Genomic DNA, 12,366 nt, shown 5'->3' with positions numbered 1-12,366 from the left:
CCACTGGAATTTTCAAAGGGTCCTTCACACACTTGCTGCAACTCAAGAAGTTCCCCGACATACCCGTCTCCACTCGAGAGGGAGCAAGAGGGTCCCGCAAACATCCAGGGGAGCCCCGTTTCCGCCTCCTAGCTCGAGATGAGGGATCCTTTCCCTGTTTCGTAGGGAAAGAATTCCCGGCGTTCCCGTCGCATCTCAAGAGGAGGCGCTCTCCACAGGAAAGGCGAGAGGAACTCCAGGGTCGTGCCACCATTCCAAGAGTCCCCCAGATGTGTCAGTCCATTCCAGAGGAACCTGTTTTCCCTGCACTTCCTCGACGTTCAAGCCGAGGATCGACTACCACCACGTGTGCACGTGGGACAGCCCTGTGGGAAAGCCGCGTGGGAAAGCCTCGTGGGAAAGACTCGAGGGAAAACCATAGATCCTTTGATCCACGCGGCGGACTGCGTGACTCTGCTGTTACCGCTCTGGAGGAAAGCGCAAGTGCATGCCCGCATTCGAGACGACGACTGACTCCCCTTTGGAGACTCCAGAAGTACCCCAAGATCCATGGCAGCACTGGAGAGGAATCCTCAGGTTCCGGCCCCGACTCCACACAAGGTCTTAGGCCCCGGCATCGACGGGAGAGGAATCCCTAGAGGCCCACGAGGAACTCGCATGGGGACTGGCCTTTCCTGAGGCCACCAGAGCGGGTCACTGAGGTCCCCGAGGTCCCCGTCGTAAGTCGAGAGCACCTGCCGCAACTCGAGAAAATCCAGGAGGTTTTGCCCTCCAGGCGAGATGAGGCCCATTTCCGCTGAGGCTTCTCCAGGATAATCACATCTAACCCTTGGAACTTCCAAAGGGTCCTTCATACCCTTGCTGCAAGTCCAGAAGTTCCCCGACATACCCGTCTCCACTCGAGAGGAAGCACGAGGGTCCCGCACACATCCAGGGGAGCCCAGTTTCCGCCTCCTAGCTCGAGATGAGGGATCCTTTCCCTGTTTCGTAGGGAAAGAATTCCCGGCGTTCCCGTCGCATCTCAAGAGGAGGCGCACTCCACAGGAAAGGCGAGAGGAACTCCAGGGTCGTGCCACCATTCCAAAAGTCCCCCAGATGTGTCAGTCCATTCCAGAGGAACCTGTTTTCCCTGCACTATCTTCACGTTCAAGCCGAGGATCGACTTCCACAATGTGTGCATGATGGACAGCCCTGTGGGAAAGCCTCCTGGGAAAGACTCTTGGGATAGCCTCGTGGGAAAGACTCGAGGGAAAACCATAGATCCTTTGATCCAAGCGGCAGACTGCTTGACACTGCTGATACCGCTCTGGAGGAAAGCGCAAGTGCATGCCCGCATTCGAGACGAGGACTGACTCCCCTGGGGAGACTCCAGAGTACCACAAGATCCATGTCAGCACTGGAGAGGAAACCACAGGTTCTGGCCCCGACTCCACACAAGGTCTTAGGCCCCGGCATCGACGGGAGAGGAATGCCGAGAGGCCCCCGTGGAGCTCAAATGGGGACTGGCGTTTCCTGAGGCCACCATAGCGGGTCCCTGAGGTCCCCGTCGTAAGTCGAGAGCACCTGCCGCAACTCGAGAAAATCCAGGAGGTTTTGCCATCCAGGCGAGATGAGGCCCATTTCCGCTGAGGCTTCTCGAGGCTAATCACATTTAACCACTGGAAATTCCAAAGGGTCCTTCACACCCTTGCTGCAACTCAAGAAGTTCCGCGACATACCCGTGTCCACTCGAGAGGAAGCACGAGTGTCCCGCACACATCCAGGGGAGACCCGTTTCCGCCTCCTAGCTCGAGATGAGGGATCCTTTCCCTGTTTCGTAGGGAAAGATTTCCCGGCGTTCCCGTCGCATCTCAAGAGGAGGCGCTATCCTCAGGAAAGGCGAGAGGAACTCCAGGGTCGTGCCACCATTCCAAGAGTCGCCCAGATGTGTCAGTCCATTCCAGAGGAACCTGTTTTCCCTGCACTGCCTTGACGTTCAAGCCGAGGATCGACTCCCACCACGTGTGCACGTGGGACAGCCATGTGGGAAAGCCTCGTGGGAAAGCCTCGTGGGAAGGACTCGAGGGAAAACCATAGATCCTTTGATCCACGCGGCGGACTGCGTGACACTGCTGCTACCTCTCTGGAGGAAAGCGCAAGTGCATGCCCGCATTAGAGGCGAGGACTGACTCCACTGGGGAGACTCCAGAAGTACCCCAAGATCCATGTCAGCACTGGAGAGGAATCCTCAGGTTCCGGCCCTGATTTCACACAAGGTCTTAGGCCCCGGCATCGACGGGAGAGAAATCCCGAAAGGACCCTGAGGAACTCGCATGGGACTGGCCTTTCCTGAGGCCACCAGAGCGGGTCCCTGAGGTCCCCGTCGTAAGTCGAGAGCACCTGCCCCAACTCGAGAAAATCCAGGAGGTTTTGCCCTCCAGGCGAGATGAGGCCCATTTCCGCTGAGGCTTCTCGAGGCTAATCACATTTAACGACTGGAACTTACAAAGGGTCCTTCACACCCTTGCTGCAACTCAAGAAGTTCCCCGACATACCCGTCTCCACTCGAGAGGAAGCACGAGGATCCCGCACACATCCAGGGGAGCCCCGTTTCCGCCTCCTAGCTCAAGATGAGGGATCCTTTCCCTGTTTCGTAGGGAAAGAATTCCCGGCATTCCCGTCGCATCTCAAGACGAGGTGCTCTCCACAGGAAAGGCGAGAGGAACTCCAGGGTCGTGCCACCATTCCAAGAGTCCCCCAGATGTGTCAGTCCATTCCAGAGGAACCTGTTTTCCCTGCACTGCCTTGACGTTCAAGCCGAGGATCGACTCCCACCATGTGTGCATGTGGGACAGCGCTGTGGGAAAGCCTCGTGGGAAAGCCTCGTGGGAAGGACTCGAGGGAAAACCATAGATCCTTTGATCCACGCGGCGGACTGCGTGACACTGCTGCTACCGCTCTGGAGGAAAGCGCAAGTGCATCCCAGCATTCGAGACGAGGACTGACTCCCCTGGGAGACTCCAGAAGTACCCCAAGATCCATGTCAGCACTGGAGAGGAATCCTCAGGTTCCGGCCCCGACTCCACACAAGGACTTAGGCCCCGGCATCGACGGGAGAGGAATCCCGAGAGGCCCCCGAGGACCTCGCATGGGGACTGGCCTTTCCTTAGGCCACGAGAGCGGGCCCCGAGGTCCCCGTCGTAAGTCGAGAGCACCTGCCGCAACTCGAGAAAATCCAGGAGGTTTTGGCCTCCAGGCGAGATGAGGCCCATTTCCACTGAGGCTTCTCGAGGCTAATCACATCTAACCACTGGAACTTCCAAAGGGTCCTTCACACCCTTGCTGCAACTCAAGAAGTTCCCCGACTTACCCGTCTCCACTCGAGAGGAAGCACGAGGGTCCCTCACACAACAAGGGGAGCCCCTTTCCGCCTCCAAGCTCGAGATGAGGGATCCTTTCCCTGTTTCATAGGGAAAGAATTCAAGGCGTTCCCGTCACATCTCAAGAGGAGGCGCTCTCCACAGGAAAGGCGAGAGGAACTCCAGGGTCGTGCCAACATTCCAAGAGTCCCCCAGAAGTGTCAGTCCATTCCAGAGGAACCTCTTTTTCCTGCACTGCCTTGACGTAGAAGCCGAGGATCGACTCCCACCACGTGTGCACGTGGGACAGCCCTGTGGGAAAGCCTCATGGGAAAGCCTCGTGGGAAAGACTCGAGGGAAAACCATAGATCCTTTGATGACGCGGCGGACTGCGTGACACTGCTGCTACCGCTCTGGAGGAAAGCGCAAGTGCATGCCCGCATTCGAGACGAGGACTGACTCCCCTGGGGAGACTCCAGAAGTACCCCAAGATCCATGGCAGCACTGGAGAGGAATCCTCAGGTTCCGGCCCCGACTCCACACAAGGTCTTAGGCCCCGGCATCGACGGGAGAGGAATCCCGAGAGGACCCCGAGGAACTGGCATGAGGACTGGCCTTTCCTGAGGCCACCAGAGCGGGTCCCTGAGGTCCCCGTCGTAAGTCGAAAGCACCTGCCTCAACTCGAGAAAATCCAGGAGGTTTTGCCTCCAGGCGAGATGAGGCCCATTTCCGCTGAGGCTTCTCGAGGCTAATCACATCTAACCCCTGGAACTTCCAAAGGGTCCTTCACACCCTTGCTGCAAGTCCACAAGTTCCCCGACATACCCGTCTCCACTCGAGAGGAAGCACGAGGGTCCCGCACACATCCAGGGGAGCCCCGTTTCCGCCTCCGAGCTCGAGATGAGGGATCCTTTCCCTGTTTCGTAGGGAAAGAATTCCCGGTGTTCCCGTCGCATCTCAAGAGGAGGCGCTCTCCACAGGAAAGGCGAGAGGAACTCCAGGGTCGTGCCACCATTCCAAGAGTCCCCCAGATGTGTCAGTCCATTCCAGAGGAACCTCTTTTCCCTGCACTGCCTTGACGTTCAAGCCGATTATCCACTCCCACCACGTGTGCACGTGGGACAGCCCTGTGGGAAAGCCTCGTGGGAAAGCCTCGTGGGAAAGACTCGAGGGAAAACCATACATCCTTTGATCCACGCGGCGGACTGCGTGACACTGCTGCTACCGCTCTGGAGGAAAGCACAAGTGCATGCCCGCATTCGAGACGAGGACTGACTCCCATGGGGAGACTCGAGAAGTACCCCAAGATCCATGGCAGCACTGGAGAGGAATCCTCAGGTTCCGGCCCCGACTCCACACAAGGTCTTAGGCCCCGGCATCGACGGGAGAGGAATCCCGAGAGGCCCCCGTGGAGCTCAAATGGGGACTGGCGTTTCCTGAGGCCACCATAGCGGGTCCCTTAGGTCCCCGTCGTAAGTCGAGAGCACCTGCCGCAACTCGAGAAAATCCAGGAGGTTTTGCCCTCCAGGCGAGATGAGGCCCATTTCCGCGGAGGCTTATCCAGGATAATCACATCTAACCACTGGAACTTCCAAAGGGTCCTTCATACCCTTGCTGCAAGTCCAGAAGTTCCCCGACATACCCGTCTCCACTCGAGAGGAAGCACGAGGATCCCGCACACATCCAGGGGAGCCCAGTTTCCGCCTCCTAGCTCGAGATGAGGGATCCTTTCCCTGTTTCGTAGGGAAAGAATTCCCGGCGTTCCCGTCGCATCTCAAGAGGAGGCGCACTCCACAGGAAAGGCGAGAGGAACTCCAGGGTCGTGCCACCATTCCAAAAGTCCCCCAGATGTGTCAGTCCATTCCAGAGGAACCTGTTTTCCCTGCACTACCTTCACGTTCAAGCCGAGGATCGACTTCCACAATGTGTGCATGATGGACAGCCCTGTGGGAAAGCCTCCTGGGAAAGACTCTTGGGATAGCCTCGTGGGAAAGACTCGAGGGAAAACCATAGATCCTTTGATCCAAGCGGCAGACTGCTTGACACTGCTGATACCGCTCTGGAGGAAAGCGCAAGTGCATGCCCGCATTCGAGACGAGGACTGACTCCCCTGGGGAGACTCCAGAGTACCACAAGATCCATGTCAGCACTGGAGAGGAAACCACAGGTTCTGGCCCCGACTCCACACAAGGTCTTAGGCCCCGGCATCGACGGGAGAGGAATGCCGAGAGGCCCCCGTGGAGCTCAAATGGGGACTGGCGTTTCCTGAGGCCACCATAGCGGGTCCCTGAGGTCCCCGTCGTAAGTCGAGAGCACCTGCCGCAACTCGAGAAAATCCAGGAGGTTTTGCCATCCAGGCGAGATGAGGCCCATTTCCGCTGAGGCTTCTCGAGGCTAATCACATTTAACCACTGGAAATTCCAAAGGGTCCTTCACACCCTTGCTGCAACTCAAGAAGTTCCCCGACATACCCGTGTCCACTCGAGAGGAAGCACGAGTGTCCCGCACACATCCAGGGGAGACCCGTTGCCGCCTCCTAGCTCGAGATGAGGGATCTTTCCCTGTTTCGTAGGGAAAGATTTCCCGGCGTTCCCGTCGCATCTCAAGAGGAGGCGCTCTCCACAGGAAAGGCGAGAGGAACTCCAGGGTCGTGCCACCATTCCAAGAGTCGCCCAGATGTGTCAGTCCATTCCAGAGGAACCTGTTTTCCCTGCACTGCCTTGACGTTCAAGCTGAGGATCGACTCCCACCACGTGTGCACGTGGGACAGCCCTGTGGGAAAGCCTCGTGGGAAAGCCTCGTGGGAAGGACTCGAGGGAAAACCATAGATCCTTTGATCCACGCGGCGGAGTGCGTGACACTGCTGCTACCGCTCTGGAGGAAAGCGCAAGTGCATGCCCGCATTAGAGGCGAGGACTGACTCCCCTGGGGAGACTCCAGAAGTACCCCAAGATCCATGTCAGCACTGGAGAGGAATCCTCAGGTTCCGGCCCTGACTTCACACAAGGTCTTAGGCCCCGGCATCGACGGGAGAGAAATCCCGAGAGGCCCCTGAGGAACTCGCATGGGACTGGCCTTTCCTGAGGCCACCCGAGCGGGTCCCTGAGGTCCCCGTCGTAAGTCGAGAGCACCTGCCGCAACTCGAGAAAATCCAGGAGGCTTTGCCCTCCAGGCGAGATGAGGCCCATTTCCGCTGAGGCTTCTCGAGGCTAATCACATTTAACGACTGGAACTTACAAAGGGTCCTTCACACCCTTGCTGCAACTCAAGAAGTTCCCCGACATACCCGTCTCCACTCGACAGGAAGCACGAGGATCCCGCACACATCCAGGGGAGCCCCGTTTCCGCCTCCTAGCTCGAGATGAGGGATCCTTTCCCTGTTTCGTAGGGAAAGAATTCCCGGCATTCCCGTCGCATCTCAAGACGAGGCGCTCTCCACAGGAAAGGCGAGAGGAACTCCAGGGTCGTGCCACCATTCCAAGAGTCCCCCAGATGTGTCAGTCCATTCCAGAGGAACCTGTTTTCCCTGCACTGCCTTGACGTTCAAGCCGAGGATCGACTCCCACCATGTGTGCATGTGGGAGAGCGCTGTGGGAAAGCCTCGTGGGAAAGCCTCGTGGGAAGGACTCGAGGGAAAACCATAGATCCTTTGATCCACGCGGCGGACTGCGTGACACTGCTGCTACCGCTCTGGAGGAAAGCGCAAGTGCATCCCAGCATTCGAGACGAGGACTGACTCCCCTGGGAGACTCCAGAAGTACCCCAAGATCCATGTCAGCACTGGAGAGGAATCCTCAGGTTCCAGCCCCGACTCCACACAAGGTCTTAGGCCCCGGCATCGACGGGAGAGGAATCCCGAGAGGCCCCCGAGGAACTCGCATGGGGACTGGCCTTTCCGGAGGCCACCAGAGCGGGCCCCGAGGTCCCCGTCGTAAGTCGAGAGCACCTGACGCAACTCGAGAAAATCCAGGAGGTTTTGGCCTCCAGGCGAGATGAGGCCCATTTCCACTGAGGCTTCTCGAAGCTAATCACATCTAACCACTGGAACTTACAAAGGGTCCTTCACACCCTTGCTGCAACTCAAGAAGTTCCCCGACTTACCCGTCTCCACTCGAGAGGAAGCACGAGGGTCCCGCACACATCAAGGGGAGCCCCTTTCCGCCTCCTAGCTCGAGATGAGGGATCCTTTCCCTGTTTCATAGGGAAAGAATTCAAGGCGTTCCCGTCACATCTCAAGAGGAGGCGCTCTCCACAGGAAAGGCGAGAGGAACTCCAGGGTCGTGCCAACATTCCAAGAGTGCCCCAGAAGTGTCAGTCCATTCCAGAGGAACCTCTTTTTCCTGCACTGCCTTGACGTAGAAGCCGAGGATCGACTCCCACCACGTGTGCACGTGGGACAGCCCTGTGGGAAAGCCTCGTGGGAAAGCCTCGTGGGAACGACTCGAGGGAAAACCATAGATCCTTTGATCCACGCGGCGGACTGCGTGACACTGCTGCTACCGCTCTGGAGGAAAGCGCAAGTGCATGCCCGCATTCGAGACGAGGACTGACTCCCCTGCGGAGACTCCAGAAGTACCCCAAGATCCATGGCAGCACTGGAGAGGAATCCTCAGGTTCCGGCCCCGACTCCACACAAGGTCTTAGGCCCCGGCATCGACGGGAGAGGAATCCCGAGAGGCCCCCGAGGAACTCGCATGGGGACTGGCCTTTCCTGAGGCCACCAGAGCGGGTCCCTGAGGTCCCCGTCGTAAGTCGAGAGCACCTGCCGCAACTCGAGAAAATCCAGGAGGTTTTGCCCTCCAGGCGAGATGAGTCCCATTTCCGCTGAGGCTTCTCGAGGCTAATCACATCTAACCACTGGAACTTCCAAAGGGTCCTTCACACCTTTGCTGCAACTCAAGAAGTTCCCCGACATACCCGTCTCCACTCGAGAGGAAGCAGGAGGGTCCCGCACACATCCAGGGGAGCCCCGTTTCCGCCTCCTAGCTCGAGATGAGGGATCCTTTCCCTGTTTCGTAGGGAATGAATTCCCGGCGTTCCCGTCGCATCTCAAGAGGATGCGCTCTCCACAGGAAAGGCGAGAGGAACTCCAGGGTCGTGCCTCCATTCCAAGAGTCGCCCAGATGTGTCCGTCCATTCCAGAGGAACCTGTTTTCCCTGCACTGCCTTGACGTTCAAGCTGAGGATCGACTCCCACCACGTGTGCACTTGGGACAGCCCTGTGGGAAAGCCTCGTGCGAAAGCCTAGTGGGATAGACTCGAAGGAAAACCATAGATCCTTTGATCCACGCGGCGGACTGCGTGATACTGCTGCTACCGCTCTGGAGGAAAGCGCAAGTGCATGCCCGCATTCGAGACGAGGACTGACTCCCCTGGGGAAACTCCAGAAGTACCCCAAGATCCATGTCAGCACTGGAGAGGAATCCTCAGGTTCCGGCCCCAACTCCACACAAGGTCTTAGGCCCCGGCATGGACGGGAGAGGAATCCCGAGAGGACCCCGAGGAACTCGCATGGGGACTGGCCTTTCCTGAGGCCACCAGAGCGGGTCCCTGAGGTCCCCGTCGTAAGGCGAGAGCACCTGCCCCAACTCGAGAAAATCCAGGAGGTTTTGCCCTCCAGGCGAGATGAGGCCCATTTCCGCTGAGGCTTCTCGAGGCTAATCACATCTAACCACTGGAATTTTCAAAGGGTCCTTCACACACTTGCTGCAACTCAAGAAGTTCCGCGACATACCCGTCTCCACTCGAGAGGGAGCAAAAGGGTCCCGCACACATCCAGGGGAGCCCCGTTTCCGCCTCCTAGCTCGAGATGAGGGATCCTTTCCCTTTTTCGTAGGGAAAGAATTCCCGGCGTTCCCGTCGCATCTCAAGAGGAGGCGCTCTCCACAGGAAAGGCGAGAGGAACTCCAGGGTCGTGCCACCATTCCAAGAGTCCCCCAGATGTGTCAGTCCATTCCAGAGGAACCTGTTTTCCCTGCACTGCCTCGACGTTCAAGCCAAGGATCGACTCCCACCACGTGTGCACGTGGGACAGACCTGTGGGAAAGCCGCGTGGGAAAGCCTCGTGGGAAAGACTCGAGGGAAAACCATAGATCCTTTGATCCACGCGGCGGACTGCGTGACTCTGCTGTTACCGCTCTGGAGGAAAGCGCAAGTGCATGCCCGCATTCGAGACGAGGACTGACTCCCCTTGGGAGACTCCAGAAGTACCCCAAGTTCCATGTCAGCACTGGAGAGGAATCCTCAGGTTCCGGCCCCGACTCCACACAAGGTCTTAGGCCCCGACATCAACGGGAGAGGAATCCCGAGAAGCCCCCGAGGAACTGGCATGAGGACTGGCCTTTCCTGAGGCCACCAGAGCGGGTCCCTGAGGTCCCCGTCGTAAGTCGAAAGCACCTGCCTCAACTCGAGAAAATCCAGGAGGTTTTGCCCTCCAGGCGAGATGAGGCCCATTTCCGCTGAGGCTTCTCCAGAATAATCACATCTAACCCCTGGAACTACCAAAGGGTCCTTCACACCCTTGCTGCAAGTCCAGAAGTTCCCCGACATACCCGTCTCCACTCGAGAGGAAGCACGAGGGTCCCGCACACATCCAGGGGAGCCCCGTTTCCGCCTCCTAGCTCGAGATGAGGGATCCTTTCCCTGTTTCGTAGGGAAAGAATTCCCGGCGTTCCCGTCGTATCTCAAGAGGAGGCGCTCTCTACAGGAAAGGCGAGAGGAACTCCAGGGTCGTGCCACCATTCCAAGAGTCCCCCAGATGTGTCAGTCCATTCCAGAGGAACCTCTTTTCCCTGCACTGCCTTGACGTTCAAGCCGAGGATCGACTCCCACCACGTGTGCACGTGGGACAGCCCTGTGGGAAAGCCTCGTGGGAAAGCCTCGTGGGAAAGACTCGAGGGAAAACCATAGATCCTTTGATCCACGCGGCGGACTGCGTGACACTGCTGCTACCGCTCTTTAGGAAAGCGCAAGTGCATGCCCGCGTTAGAGGCGAGGACTGACTCCCCTGGGGAGACTCCAGAAATACCCCAAGATCCATGTCAGCACTGGAGAGGAATCCTCAGGTTCCGGCCCCCACTCCACACAAGGTCTTAGGCCCCGGCATCGACGGGAGAGAAATCCCGAGAGGCCCATGAGGTACTCGCATGGGGACTGGCCTTTCCGGTTGCCACCAGAGCGGATCCCTGAGGTCCCCGTCGTAAGTCGAGAGCACCTGCCGCAACTCGAGAAAATCCAGGAGGTTTTGCCCTCCAGGCGAGATGAGGCCCATTTCCGCTGAGGCTTCTAGAGGCTCATCACATCTAACCACTGGAACTTCCAAAGGGTCCTTCACACCCTTGCTGCAACTCAAGAAGTTCCCAGACATACCCGTCTTCCCTCGAGAGGAAGCACGAGGGTCCCGCACTCATCCAGGTGAGCCCCGTTTCCGCCTCCTAGCTCGAGATGAGGGATCCTTTCCCTGTTTCGTAGGGAAAGATTTCCCGGCGTTCCCGTCGCATCTCAAGGGGAGGCACTCTCCACAGGAAAGGCTAGAGGAACTCCAAGGTCGTGCCACCATTTCAAGAGTCGGCCAGATGTGTCAGTCCATTCCAGAGGAACCTGTTTTCCCTGCACTGCCTTGACGTTCAAGCCGAGGATCGACTCCCACCACGTGTTCCCCCTTGGACAGCCCTGTGGGAAAGCCTCGTGGGAAAGCCTAGTGGGAAAGACTCGAGGGAAAACCATAGATCCTTTGATCCACGCGGCGGACTGCGTGACACTGCTGCTACCGCTCTGGAGGAAAGCGCAAGTGCATGCCCACATACGAGACGAGGACTGACTCCCTGGGGAGACTCCAGAAGTACCCCAAGATCCATGTCAGCACTGGAGAGGAATCCTCAGGTTCCGGCCCCTACTCCACACAAGGTCTTAGGTCCCAGCATCGACGGGAGAGGAATCCCGAGAGGCCCCCGAGGAACTCGCATGGGGACTGGCCTTTCCTGAGGCCACCAGAGCGGATCCCCGAGGTCCCCGTCGGAAGTCGAGAGCACCTGCCGCAACTAGAGAAAATCCAGGAGGTTTTGCCCTCCAGGCGATATGAGGCCCATTCCCGCTGAGGCTTCTCGAGGCTAATCTCATCTAACCACTTTAACTTCCAAAGGGTCCTTCACACCCTTGCTGCAACTCAAGAAGTTCCCCGACATAGCCGTCTCCACTCGAGAGGAAGCACGAGGGTCCCGCACACATCCAGGGGAGCCCCGTTTCCGCCTCCTAGCTCGAGATGAGGGATCCTTTCCCTGTTTCATAGGGAAAGATTTCCCGGTGTTCCCGTCGCATTTCAAGAGGAGGCGCTCTCCACAGGAAAGCCGAGAGGAACTCCAGGGTCGTGCCACCATTCCAAGAGTCCCCCAGATGTGTCAGTCCATTCCAGAGGAACCTGTTTTCCCAGCACTGCCTTGACGTTCAAGACGAGGATCGACTCCCACCACCTGTGCACGTGGGACAGCCCTGTGGGAAAGCCTCGGGGGAAAGCCTCGTGGGAAAGACTCGAGGGAAAACCGTAGATCCTTTGATCCACGCGGCGGACTGCGTGACACTGCTGCTACCGCTTTGCAGGAAAGCGCAAGTGCATGCCCGCATTCGAGACGAGGACTGACTCCGCTGGGGAGACTCCAGAAGTACCCCAAATCCATGTCAGCACTGGAGAGGAATCATCAGGTTCCGGACCCGACTCCACACAAGGTATTAGGCCCCGGCATCGACGGGAGAGGAATCCCGAGAGGCCCCCGAGGAACTCGCATGGGGACTGGCCTTTCCTGAGGCCACCAGACCGGGTCCCTGAGGTCCCCGTCGTAAGTCGAGAGCACCTGCCGCAACTCGAGAAAATCCAGGAGGTTTTGCCCTCCAGGCGAGATGAGGCCCATTTCCGCTGAGGCTTCTCGAGGCTAATCACATCTAACAACTGGAACTTCCAAAGGGTCCTTCACACCCTTGCTGCAAGTTCAGAAGTTCCCCGACATAGCCGTTTCCACTCGAGAGAAAGCACGAG

Source organism: Ovis canadensis, chromosome 14 (assembly GCF_042477335.2).
Source record: "Ovis canadensis isolate MfBH-ARS-UI-01 breed Bighorn chromosome 14, ARS-UI_OviCan_v2, whole genome shotgun sequence".
Lineage (NCBI taxonomy): Eukaryota > Metazoa > Chordata > Mammalia > Artiodactyla > Bovidae > Ovis > Ovis canadensis.
The sequence above is the reverse complement of the archived record's forward strand: the minus strand, read 5'-3'. Positions refer to the sequence as shown.